General features: G+C 46.0%; 1 protein-coding gene across 11 annotated transcripts in view; it reads left to right on the forward strand.

The window, feature by feature from the left end:
- Positions 1-12,652, forward strand: part of LOC119969610 — a 327,525-nt gene that overhangs the window by 80,859 nt on the left and 234,014 nt on the right. The window contains exon 1 of one of the 11 annotated variants that reach the window (XM_038803454.1): positions 5,894-6,127. The exons of the other annotated variants lie outside the window; for them this stretch is intronic. The gene's annotated coding sequence lies outside the window, so the exon portion shown is untranslated. Of the gene's footprint in view, positions 1-5,893; positions 6,128-12,652 lie in introns of those variants that run through there. 11 annotated transcript variants of the gene reach the window in all.

The raw sequence follows: 12,652 nt of genomic DNA on the forward strand, positions 1-12,652 counted from the left end.
CAACTACCCTGCACATTTTTGGGTTGTGGGGGCGAAACCCACGCACACATGGGACAGTGAGCCAGAGCTGGGATCGAACCTGGGACCTCGGTGCCGTGTGGCAGCAGGGCTAACCCCCTGCGCCACCATGCTGCCCTATGAACGGGAGTGTTGGGAGATAATTTAATTTGCTCGCATGGCAGTAAGCAATTGATGGAGGAAGGCCCATGTTTGTGTGCAAATGCACCTTCAGAATAAGACCAAATGTAAGAAGAGTCCACCTCCAAGTCGCGAAGGCACTCAAAAACTCATGGGTGAATGTGGCAACCATTTTGAATGGGTAAGAGTGAAAAGAATCTGGAGGTTGGAGGGAGAGCAGAGTGAGACGCGCTGGTATAATTGCGTTTTGGAGCCCGTTTTGAAATCACTATTAATTGCTGGGAAGTGAGTGTTGTGCAAGAATATGTATCGTTGATGACTAATAATTTAGGGATGCTAACTGTTCAGCCAAATGGAGCTAAAATCCATTATTCATCAGTAATGCTTGTTTCCTTCACTTTGGAGGACCGCAGCCCAAAATGTTCAAACAGAAGCGTAATAGCATAGTGATAGGAATAGCCTGCTCTGCCATCATTCGATGAGATCATGGATGGTCTGTATGTTCCATTACGCTTGGTACCCTCGCCCAACAAAAGTCTCTGTCTTAAAAATTTCAATTGCCCGAGCACTCTCGGCCTTCTGGGGAAAGTGTTTGCGTTCAAAAGGCATCGCGACTAATACATGGATAGGTTGGGTACAGAGGGATACTGCTAGGAAGTGCTGAGGGTTTTGGCCAAAGGTGGTATCAAGGCCGGTACAGGCTTGGAGGGCCAAAGGGCTTGTTCCTGTGCTGTATTGTTCTTTGTTCTAGATTTCCACTACCCTTGGTGTGGGAAACTGTACCCCCTCCTCCCTCCCCCCCCCCCCGGTGGCTAGCTCTGATTTTAAGATGACGCTGTCTTGTTCTGTCCCCCACCAGAGGAAATAGTTTTTCTCTCTGCGTCTACCTTACCGAATCTTTTTATCATTCTAAACGTTGGGATTAGATTGTCCTTCAGCCGTCAAAACTCATGTGAATATAAGCCAAGTAAATGCTACCAGTCCTCATTTAACCCTTTCAGCCCTTTGAGGAGTTATTCTGTGAAGGGCCAAGGTGAATATGCTTCTGCAGAATGTATCTGATGCTTCTGCAGAATGTAGCTGATATTTCTGTTCTCGTGAACCTCTCCCTCTAATTATATGTAGCACTACGCTATTCGTAGCAGCTGGCCCAAAAGCAGCAACGCCCGATAAGGTCACTTGTGGTTGAGAATGAAATGCATGATTTCTTGACTGACTGCTTAACAGTTTAGTGGTAAAGCTAGTAGGTTGACTGATGCATGCTTATTTTCAAACTTATTCTGCAAGCCGTAACGAGATCCCAAATTGGTTGTTGATACTATGGCTTCTAAATGCTACATTTGTGTTATATACCTGTGGCTAACACGATTATTGGAACAGGAATTAACAAGGGCAGCTATTTCCTGTCCAACACCGAGATCACTGTGTTAATATATTGCACCTCTGAAACTCTGACAGTCGATGCCTCATAGATTGGGTGGGGATTCTGTGTGGTTGCTTTCAAATTTATTTTATATTTCTTGTCATATATTTTGCATTGAAAACTCGCTATGAAGAGGAATCATGTTTTACACACTTGGATAAGTTTTATTGGTGAAGAAAAATGAATGAAAAGCTTAATCTAGCCAATGACCTTGTAGACTCTTCAGTGTCTTTATGTGATGGATTTGAATTGGATTGGTTCCAAAACAGAAGAAGCTTTTCAATCTTTCACCAGAACAGTGTTAAAAATAAATCGATTGACTTTACACGAGTTACCAGTTTGTATTGATGCAAAGCCAGAATTGCTCAATTGACATGTAATCCTCTGAAACCAATGTGTCTGGTTTGATTCTCCGTCCGAGTGAAGACTTCGGGCGCGATTTTATAGCCGCATTGTGGTTGAGTGAGAGGGCGCTGCGGGTGAGGCCAAAATCGAAAGCCGCGCCAGCCGCCGATCGGTTTGCTATCTAACCGGCCCAATCCCCATTGGCTAAATCAAGATCCTGGGCGTGAGGAGAAACCAATAGTCACCACTTAAAGCCAATCTCTGTACAATTAGCGGGAACGACCCCGTGACCTAACCAGCTCCTCAACAGGTGGTGACATAGCCGCCGATTAGTGCACGTTTTTAAATAGGTGAATCTGGCGGAATGGCTGCTGTGGGGATCCGGGGAGGGGAGTAACCATCCTTGCTCCCAGGCAATGAGCCCGGTCACACTGGGATTGCTGTTCCGGTGGCTCGGTCGGGTGGGAAGCCTCCGTGGGGGCAGCCTCAGTGGGAGTGGGCTACAATCGCGCGGGGGGGGGGGGGGGGGGGGGGGGGGATATCGTGTGCCGCAGGAGCTCCACCTTGACAAGTGGACAGTTTGGCACCTGTGCCATGTCCTTCCAGACTTGGCACCATGTGGAGTAGGATACCTGCGCCTGGTGGCTGTCAAGCTCACCGCTGCCCTTACGTCTGTGCCTCAGGATCATTCCAGGGCTTGAGCGGGAACTTGTGTGGCATCTCACAAGCCACAGCCCACAGGTGCATCAGTGAGGTCACAGATGTGCTGTTTGCACAGGTAGCGATCTATATAAACTTTGACATGGACTGGGCAACAAGATTCGGCATTATCGCCGGAATGCCTCAGAATCAGGGGCTAATGGATGGCATAGATGGCACGCATGTCGCCTTGTGCACACCAAGCCATCAGGGATTGCCCTATATCAACAGGAAAGGATTCCAGTCCCTGAACGTTCAGCTTGTGTGTGACCACTACATCTCAAATTATGCACGTGTATGCATGACAGCTACATCCTGGGGCAGTCAGACATCCCCGGCCTCTTCAAAGACAACCCCAGGATGGCCCGTTAACTCTTAGGGGATAAGGGGTACCCACTGAGGACCAGTACAGATGTCGGAGACCGATACAAGAGACTCGTAATGAAAAACCGGTTGGGGCGGGGGGGGGGGGGGGGGGGGGGGGGGGAGGAGAAGAGAGAATCCAGGACCACCATACCCCGGTGTCTGGGGCAAGGGAGTGGTAGTTGGTCCACTTTGCGGAAGTAAGTGCCAAAGGTGTCATATTTCTCGGGTGCAAAGTTTTTTAATGTTGTACATATATGTCCCCAACTCCCCTAGCCCCTGATGTTGTGACCACACACCCCCACTCGCCATTCCATGTGGTGGCTCCGGGTCGGCACTTTTTTATGGTTGGTCACCTTGGGACGGAGGGGGAGCTGGATTGAGCCCCGGCTGCCTCTGCGTCATCCGGCTCTGCCAGCCCTGGCCACTCCCCAATGTCTGCAGCATGGTGTTGATGCCCTCCGCGATGCTTATCAGTGATTGGGACATGCTCTGGAGCGTCTGGCAATGCCCACCTGAGACTGGACATGCCATGCAGTGCCTCATACAGGTCCGACTGGGACATATCCCCCAGTGAGTTAGACATGCTGTTGAGGCGCTCCGCCATTTCTGTCACTGATTGAGCCATGCCTTGGGCACCTCCACTCATGCTGCTGGCGTTGTGCACCAGGCTCTCCACTGAGTCGCTACCCTAGCAGTGTTGGCCTCAGTGCCACGCATTGCTGGTGCCATCTCCTGCGCCCGTAGCCTCTGGGACTCAGGACCTGCTGGAGTATCACTGACATGGCCCTCTGAATATCACGGCTCCACCCTATCGACTGCATCAGCTCAGGGTAAACCTAGCCCGGGGTTCAGCATTTGACTGGGACACAGCTGGGTCCAGGGATCCAGCAGACCTCTGACTGCTGCCCTGCTCGGGAGTTCCTGCCTCCACCTGATGTGAATCAGCAACTGTGAGGTACTCACCAGAATGTGCACCAGAAGCTGGAACATAGGAGCAGAAGGAGGCAATTCAGCCCATAGCGCCTGCTCCGCCATTCAATCAGATCATAGCTGATCTCTTCCTGGTCGCAAATCCACCAACTTGTTTTTTTTATCAGAAATATATCTCGGGCAGCACGGTAGCATAGTGGTTAGCACAGTTGCTTCATGGCTCCAGGGTCCCAGGTTCGATTCCCAGCATGGGTCACTGTCTGTGCGGAGTCTGCACATTCTCCCTGTGTGTGCGTGGGTTTCCTCCGGGTGCTCTGGTTTCCTTCTATAGTCCAAAGATGTGCGGGTTAGGTGGATTGGCCATGCTAAATTGCCGTTAGTGCCCAAAAAATGTTAAGTGGGGGTTACTGGGTTACGGGGATAGGGTAGATAGGTGGGCTTCAGTAGGGTGCTCTTTGTAAGGACTGGTGCAGACTCGATGGGCCGAATGGCCTCCTGCACTGTAAATTCTATGATCATTGGATCCGTTCAATGTCGTAGATTCCACCACCCAATGGAGCAGCAAGCTCCATAAATTCACCACGCTCTGCGAGAACTAGTCCCTCTTCATTTCAAGTTTTAAATATACCGCCTCTCAAACTATATCTGTGACCTTTCGTTCTAGATTGCTCCACAAGGGGGAACATTTGGTCTACGTTTAATTTATCAATCCCCTTTGGTATTTTATATACCTCGATCAAATAACCTCTCCGCACACGTCAACCCTTTCATCCCCAGGGACTCTGCTGTCTGGCACCTCTTTGTCCATCTGGACCCTCTCCTGCCTGTTGTGGGCCAACTTCTCCTGTGGGAATACAGAGAGGGCATTGTGAGCTGCACGCCTTGTTCATTGCAGAGGGAGGGGGAGGATGCAGGTGGGAGGAGGCGGAGGGCCGGCGTGGGCAGAATTTCTAGACATGGGTGGGCTGTGGTGCGGTATGTTGCTGGGTTTTGCCACGCACATGATTGTGGGATGGGGGGGAAGTTGCCAGACGGCCGGTGCCCACCCACCCATGCGGCCCGGTGGAGGTTGTTGATCATCTTACGGCACTGGGTGCGGTCTTCCTGATGATGCGGTCGGCATCCCTGAATCGTGAAGCGGGTCTCCTCGGTGACTTGGCTGTGAGCTGAGTGAGGTTTGCTCTGCAGGATTAGTTTTAAGTGCTGCTCCCCCTTGTTGGCGTGGAGCTGGCTGGCGTGGCCACAGCGGGCGAGACCATAATTTGCGGCATGAAGCCCGTGGGGCCCCAGTAAGTGGATCAATTAACGTTTGATACCAGTGACAGCCTCACCGGATCGAGCGTCGGGAAGCTCACAGCAGTTCCTTCTCGCTTAGGCATTTAGAAACTTTGACATTAAATCGTGCCCTTCATCTTTCCATTCACTTCCATTATTTTCCATTTGGAGATGGTATCTCTATTGCATAAAAGGCTTGAAGAATTAAGTACTAATGCTAACATTTAGTCCATAATAGATAATATGGACATTTTTTGAAAAATTGATTCCTGATTGTAATTTCAAACCTCCCCCATTCAAAAAAAAACCAGATACTTTCTAAAATCTAGTTACTGTTTGTTACTGGTGTAAATGTTGTTTATTCCATGGAGTATGGGTTAATGCGTTGAATAGATAAAGCTGTCATGTATTTTTAGATTCCTGCTTCACCTTTCTCTGTGTCAACATTTCCATCATATTTGCATGAGTTCATACAGTCTTGTGCTTTGTTCATCTGTAGCTTTGAGATATATAGTCCTTTAAACACGAGTTTTTAAGAGAGTGCCGAAACAGCTGGGTTTCTCAGTACACTTTGAATATCGTGTTTCATTTTTTTCACCTGATCCATATTTCTATAGTAACACTGGCTTTTAAAAAAAATATCGTTGCTCAATAATTGGACGGAGTGATAGGAGCTGCTCAACCAGTTTAGTGCATCCAAGCCCCTCCCAGTTACCTCAGGGTTTGGAGTTTCAAGAGATGCGTTGCATTGAGGCATCTGGCAGGCACCTCCTGTAAAATCGATTTATTGGATTCCAGAACCCATTCGGATTCCCAAGGACCAACCGCAATATTGTTTATTGGCTGAGGTGTGTCTGTGTGTCAAGTCCCACTGAAGTCACATGAGTGCCGTTTGATTTGATTCCGTGCCAGCTTTCCAAAGCAGTTCTTCAGAATCGACTCTCCATGCTGGTGAGTTTGTAACTCGGAGCTTGCTGGCAACCTGGGCCTTGATCAGGTTCCTGTGGGGGGGGGGGGGGGGGTGCAGAATTTGTTCTTGCTGACGAAGATTATCACCAGAAATTTAAACTGAGGGATGTGCTCTCGGCGCTCTCACACTACAGTTTTATTTTGGGTGGCAGGTATGGTGAGTGACGTTACTCTTGCAGGAGAGGGCACACATTTATAGAACATAGTCTGGTGTGGGAATTTCAGCTTCCTTCAAACCTTGTTCAGTGTATTTCTGCTGTGAAACATTGTAGTGGTTCTGTAGACGTATGCTGTATTCTACACACTACACCTATTGTTCTGCTGCCACAGTTTCAGGCTTCTTGCCAGTTGTGTTACTAATATGAAGAGTTAATAAAATAAAGTTCACCAAAGCCTGGCACACACGTTTGAATTTGGAACCGATCGTCAACGGATGAAGCCGGTGAACCGCATTTACGGCCTTCCCGTTTATTTACGTTTTCAAAACAACGCTCATTATAAACCGTGGTTCTTTTTGATGGAGTTTCACCTGATTGATGTGATAACGCCACTTATTTCTTGTAAAACCTCTGTCGTTATCGGACTGATCGAAGAATTTGTGAACATGTACATGCATTGTCATCATCTTGTCACTCCAAATTTGCTATCTTAATGGGCGTGTTTTACAGTTGCATTGGAGACCAGGTTTACCAGTAGTCAGGCAAGGTGAGGAACTTCTGTTGCTATTTAAATTGATCTAAAGTAGTTTACGTAGCTATCGAAAAATAGCCACAAATATGAATACAAGTATTAATTCTTATTAGATGTAGTTCTCTTTTCATAAATACCATGGAGGAATGGACACCTTTAAAAAATTTCATTCATGGGATGTGGGCGTCGCTGGCCAGGTTTTGCAAATCCTTCATTGCCCTTGAGATGTTACCCATGTGTTGGAGGTACACACATACTGCACTCATCCAGGCAAATAGGGAGTATTCCATCAACCTCCTGACTTTAGCCCTGTAGATGGTGGACAGGCTTGGCGAAGTCGGGAGGGGAGTTACTTCCTGCAGGATTCCCAGGCAAGTCATCAATAACTAAAAACAGAAAATGCTGGAAACGCTCTAGGCAACATGTGTGGAAAGGGAAGGGTTAACAAGATAACGTTAATGTGGAGATGCCGCCGTTGGACTGGGGTGGGCACAGTAAGAAGTCTTTCAACACCAGGTTGAAGTCCAACTGGTTTGTTTTGAATCACTAGCTTTCAGAGCGCAGCTCCTTCCTCAGGTGAAAGATAATTTTAGGCACTCGCAACTTTGATCTGTCAGACACTCCTCACATTTAGATTTTTGATTTAATGTCACGTGTACTGAGGTACAGTGAAAAGTATTGTTCTACGTACAGTCCAGTAAGTGTCAAAGTAAAGGGGGAAAAAAAAGAAAGAACGGCAGTCAATTTATGTTGTTCGTTTCTGGCCTAGCAGAAGGAAAATTTAAAAGCACTTCCATAACTCCCAATCTGCAGATTTCCTTCACTGAGCAGACTCTGACTTTGGGATATGATTATTGACAGTAATTGGTTACATGTCACACCTCTTGTTATTAGTGAACATATTCGACCATAACCCCTTGGCTCCCTTGCATCACATTTGGGGAGGTGGGATACACCAATGAAGCGCTGGGGAATCTTTTTTGGTTACAGTTTATGTAGCAATTGTCCAGAAGGGCTGACTTCCCCATGTCAATGTGCAGCGCTGGGAAACCATCCAACAAAGCAATTTAAAATGTTACGTTCAGATGGTTCTACCATTTTTACACTCCCGAGTGTGTTGATTGGAAGAAAAAAGCACTTTGATTTTCAGGGGATCAACTCCACCCACCCCTCCACTGATGTCCAAACTCCTGCATACCATTCACTTACCTTTTAGTAGCTTACCTTCTCACTTTCAATGGGTCCTTTAAACTCAGCAGCTTTGTGGCAGCCAGTGCCAGAAAAAAGGGGTGTGCCCTCCTACATGCCACTCCTTTAGCACTTAGCCGCTGTAGCTGGGGACATAGAACATAGAATATACAGTGCAGAAGGAGGCCATTCGGCCCATTGAGTCTGCACCGACCCACTTAAACCCTCACTTCCACCCTATCCCCGTAACCCAATAACCCCTCCTACTCTTTTTAGTCACTAAGGGCAATTTATCATGGCCGATCCACCTAACCCAGTCTTTGGACTGTGGGAGGAAACCGGAGCACCCGGAGTAAACCCACGCAGACACTGGGAGAACGTGCAGACTCTGCAACTCTGCACAGACAGTGACCCAGTGGGGAATCGAACCTGGGACCCTGGCGCTGTGAAGCCACTGTGCTATCCACTTGTGCTACCCTGCTGCCAACAAAGAAACGCTTCACCTCTTCTGTCTCACCCGGCCTGAGTCAGGAACGTTGGACCAGACAGGTGCTTTTAAAAATTAAGCACAGGTAAATTGCTACAGATTGGCAATCTGCCGCCTCGAGGAAGGTACGGACCATTGTCTGACTCATCATGGGCAGTACCATGCAAGATCAACTGGTGTTGTTTGAAAAGTTGTTGCTACAGCATAGCTCATGTCATGTTTTGGCAATGTACTGGTGGCATTTTGTGTAACTGGACAATTAGGAAGATGTCACAGTGAGGAGAAGGTGACTGGACATTTTTCTGTCAGAAATAGAATGCTGAATTCAATGTTGGGGATGATTTTTCTCTCACGCATTTCTTTCATGCATTTCTCTCTGGTGTAATAAATCATAATGGAAGGTATTAGAAATGAATTGAAATGGATCTTTTCACAGCTAAATCTTGTTTACTGATGCTCCATGTACGAGGGCATTATTATAGTATGTAATTAGTAGTAATATTCGCTAATGCTGACACCTATGGTGAAGACAGCATTTCCCTTGTAGAATGTTCTTTGATATCCTGAGCAAAATGTATGTTCTGGATGCTATTTCAATCCATTTTAAATAACCACAGAAGCTGCTTAAAAAAAATAAACATGGAGAATCCAGTTTCTAAATTTCTGGCAATAACTTCATTTAGCACTATTGATTTGGAGATATTTTTCCCAAATGTATTCGGGTATCATTTTAATGCAGATACAAGGGCTTCTTTTACGATTTCTTGGCTTCCAGGACCCTTTCTTAAGCCCAATAAACTCTTCAGTAAATGGCAATGGATGCTAGATCAATTGATAATTAAAATCCACCAATCTTAGATTTTAAATTAACCAGTTGTATTAAGGGATTATACGACAAAGGTGTGTATATGGATTTGGGTTGCATGATCGCATTAAATAGTGGAACAGGCTTGAGGTGATAGCTGACCTTACTATATAACCAAATTAGCAGAAACATTTACAGGTCCCGGAGAAAGGTCGCCTTTAAACCCTTGCAAACCAGATTATCAGTCTCTGCAAAATTCTCATTCATTGCAAATGTTATAACTATTGTCCTTTTTAAAAAAAAAAGTTTGAAATAAAAATGGCCATTAAGCAATCGATGGCTGCGCATGTGCTTCCTGCTCTTTCCTGATTGTTGGCACCTGCTTCCTTGGCCCCTTGCCAATTTTCTCTCCTGCAGTTGTTGATTCCGCGTTGGCATATGATTCCTCGAGAGCTGATCTCTCTAGTATTTATTCTAAGTAGCTGCTATTGACGCCTGAGCCTTTTGTGGCGAGTGTTGAGGAGATCCTTAGCAAGGGACGAGGATGCAATCACCGCCGAGACTGAACCGTGCGCAAGTGATATATACTGTACACTTCCAGCAGGGGTCGCTTGAGAGTACTGAGCACAGATGTCCTAGCTGCTCATTGGATAATGTCAACCACCAGGGAAAATTGACAGAAGTTTTGTTTGAGGAATTGCCCAGGACAATTTTTTTTCTTTGTGGGATGTGGGTGTCATTGGAAAGACCGGCCTATATTGTCCTTCAGATGGTAATGGTGAGCCGGCTTCTCGATCTGCTGGATTACATGTGGTGTACATATTTAGTGCTGTTGGGGGTACTCCAGGATTGTTGACTCAAGTGTTTCACCAGTTTAAATACTTTAAATCCATTAATCCGTTTATATGTAGAATTGCAACTTGTTCGGGAAACAAAGTTGTGTCAGTGACCACAAGACGTGGGAGCAGAAGGAGGCCATTCGGACTACTGAGTCTGCTCTGCCATTCAATGAGATCATGTCTGATCTGATGCGATATGGCTAACTTTTTGTCTCTCAAGTGGAAACTCTGAAGATGGAAAGAAGCAAAATCTAAAGCTGGGTTCAGGCCCTCTGAGCTCACAACCAGCCTTTTTACTGCAGCAATGGCGGTCTGAGCCAGGCCTATCCTGATCTCGAGGGGTTTACCCAGAGTCCACTGACCTGACACCAAATTGTTCCCTGCAGCCACCCTCCAGAAAGCCTGACAATTGTTTAAGGCTTTTTCAGAGTTCTTTTGAAGCTACCCGCTCTCTCAGCAGCCGCGGTGCCCAGGCCATGCTTGTAAAAACTTGCACTAATTCGCGCCTGCACGACCTCTGCCTAAGGAGCATCGTGGAGAGGTAGAGCACCAAGTGTCCAACCCGCTAATATTAAAATCCATGAAAATAGGCATTCTGCATGGTGTGAGGCGCAAACGTTGATATCACCGGCAGTGAGGGTCAGAAGCAAGGCGTCCGAATTGGCACTGGGTCAAAATGGATTTTATCCATTTCACGCAATTCTCCTCCCAATCGCGATTCTCATTTCCAGCATCGCGGGGTGGAGAGTCCAGTCCATTATTTCTGTATCTTGGGGGTGGGAAAAACATTTCCTGCAATAATGATAATCCTTGGATTTTTTTTTTTACAGGTATGTGTTCTTGGGGATTACATTTAACATTTTGCAGTGGTCCCTTGAAATGTATGAACATTTCCAGCTAGTCCTTAGCACAAATTAAATTTGAAAGTAGCATATCCGACCAGGATTCTGCTTATACTCTTTTCAAATTACTATTCACTGTGATCAAAGTTGACAGTATGCGTCAGATAAGTTCAATGTGCAGCAATGACTGTGGGCAAGCAGTCATCGGATAAAATTGTTTCGGAAAATGAAGTTAAAAGGCTGTAGTGATTTCCGTTGTTCAATATTAATGAAAAATACATGGATGTAAATCATCAAACCACTTTCCACTTGCACTGATTCCTTTACAACCAAACGGAGAAATATATGCTTCAGCGTTTCGAACAGCTAGTTTGACTTGGAAAATGATTTGCAGTTACAGAGCACCCCTTCCTCCCAAGAACATTTCTTCTCAAATCGAAGAGGCATCAAGCCGTAAGGGAATCGAGGGTCATGGGGATAAGGTGGAGTTGAGGGCTAACCTATCAGATCAGTCACGATCTCCTTGAATGGCAATTCAGACTTGATGGGCTGAATGACCTCCTTCTCCTCCCACATGATACGGTCTTTTTTTTGTTTATGTGGGACCAGTGTGGGATGGAAAGTATAGGCAAAACGTTAAGAGACTGAGACTATCTAAAAAAGGAAGCAGTTTGATTTCTTGAGCGAATGTCAGAACATTGTGGCTGACTTCAGGAGCCCACCTACCGTTAATTATTTTTTTTGTCGTTTTGTGGTATTTTCTCCCTGTCAGTCTTTCTGCTTTCAATTTAAAGATCATTATTTCTTAGGACAGTCAGAATAGTTCAAGACTAACTTCAAACTGGGATATTGTACACACATGTCTCCTCCTCGCGATCCTGCACTGTACCTCTGGAGTCACCACAGCATCTATCGACTGGCTCTTCTTAATTCCCGCCTACATTCTGCCCCTGTCTGATGACACACCTCAGATCCAGTTCACAACTACATCTTATTGATCCATCTATTGTTGCTATGTTGTTATCCAACATCCTGGACTGGATGAGCACAGGTGTTCATCTTAAAATGCTGGAAAGACCAAAGGCACTTTGGTCCCCTCAAAAGCTCCATTCCCTAGCGATCAATCCTATGACCACACACACAGCCATTGTCTAAGACTGAACCAAACCATTCATAACCTTCATGTCCTAATTTATCCTGAACTCTGCTTCTGACCCGAAATATCCTTGAACACGTGGTCAACCCATTTTCTGCTCAAACCTTTGTTCTGGCTTTCGTTACCTTCATGCACTTGATTTGCACCAGGTCCCATTTACCTACCACCCCAGTCCGAACTATATTGATATTCAATCTCTAACACCTTTGATTTTAATCCTTGGGTTCAAATCCTCCTTGACTTCACCCCCTCCCTATTTTTACAACCTTGTAAAAACCCCCTGTGCTCTGCATTCCTCTAATTCTAGCCTCTACATTCCCAGTTTCCTTCAATTTACTCTTGTGGTCATGGTTTCAACTGTCTGGACCCTAAATTCTGGAATTTACTTCTGCTTGTGGAACAGTTTATTGTCTTAAGTTAACTGTGTGATATTTAAATGCAAGTTGTTACTTAAAATGGTGTGATGATGGTGCAGCACTGTTGATAAAAGTTGTTCGGTA

This window comes from Scyliorhinus canicula, chromosome 7 (genome assembly GCF_902713615.1).
Source record: "Scyliorhinus canicula chromosome 7, sScyCan1.1, whole genome shotgun sequence".
NCBI classification, from domain to species: Eukaryota; Metazoa; Chordata; class Chondrichthyes; order Carcharhiniformes; family Scyliorhinidae; genus Scyliorhinus; species Scyliorhinus canicula.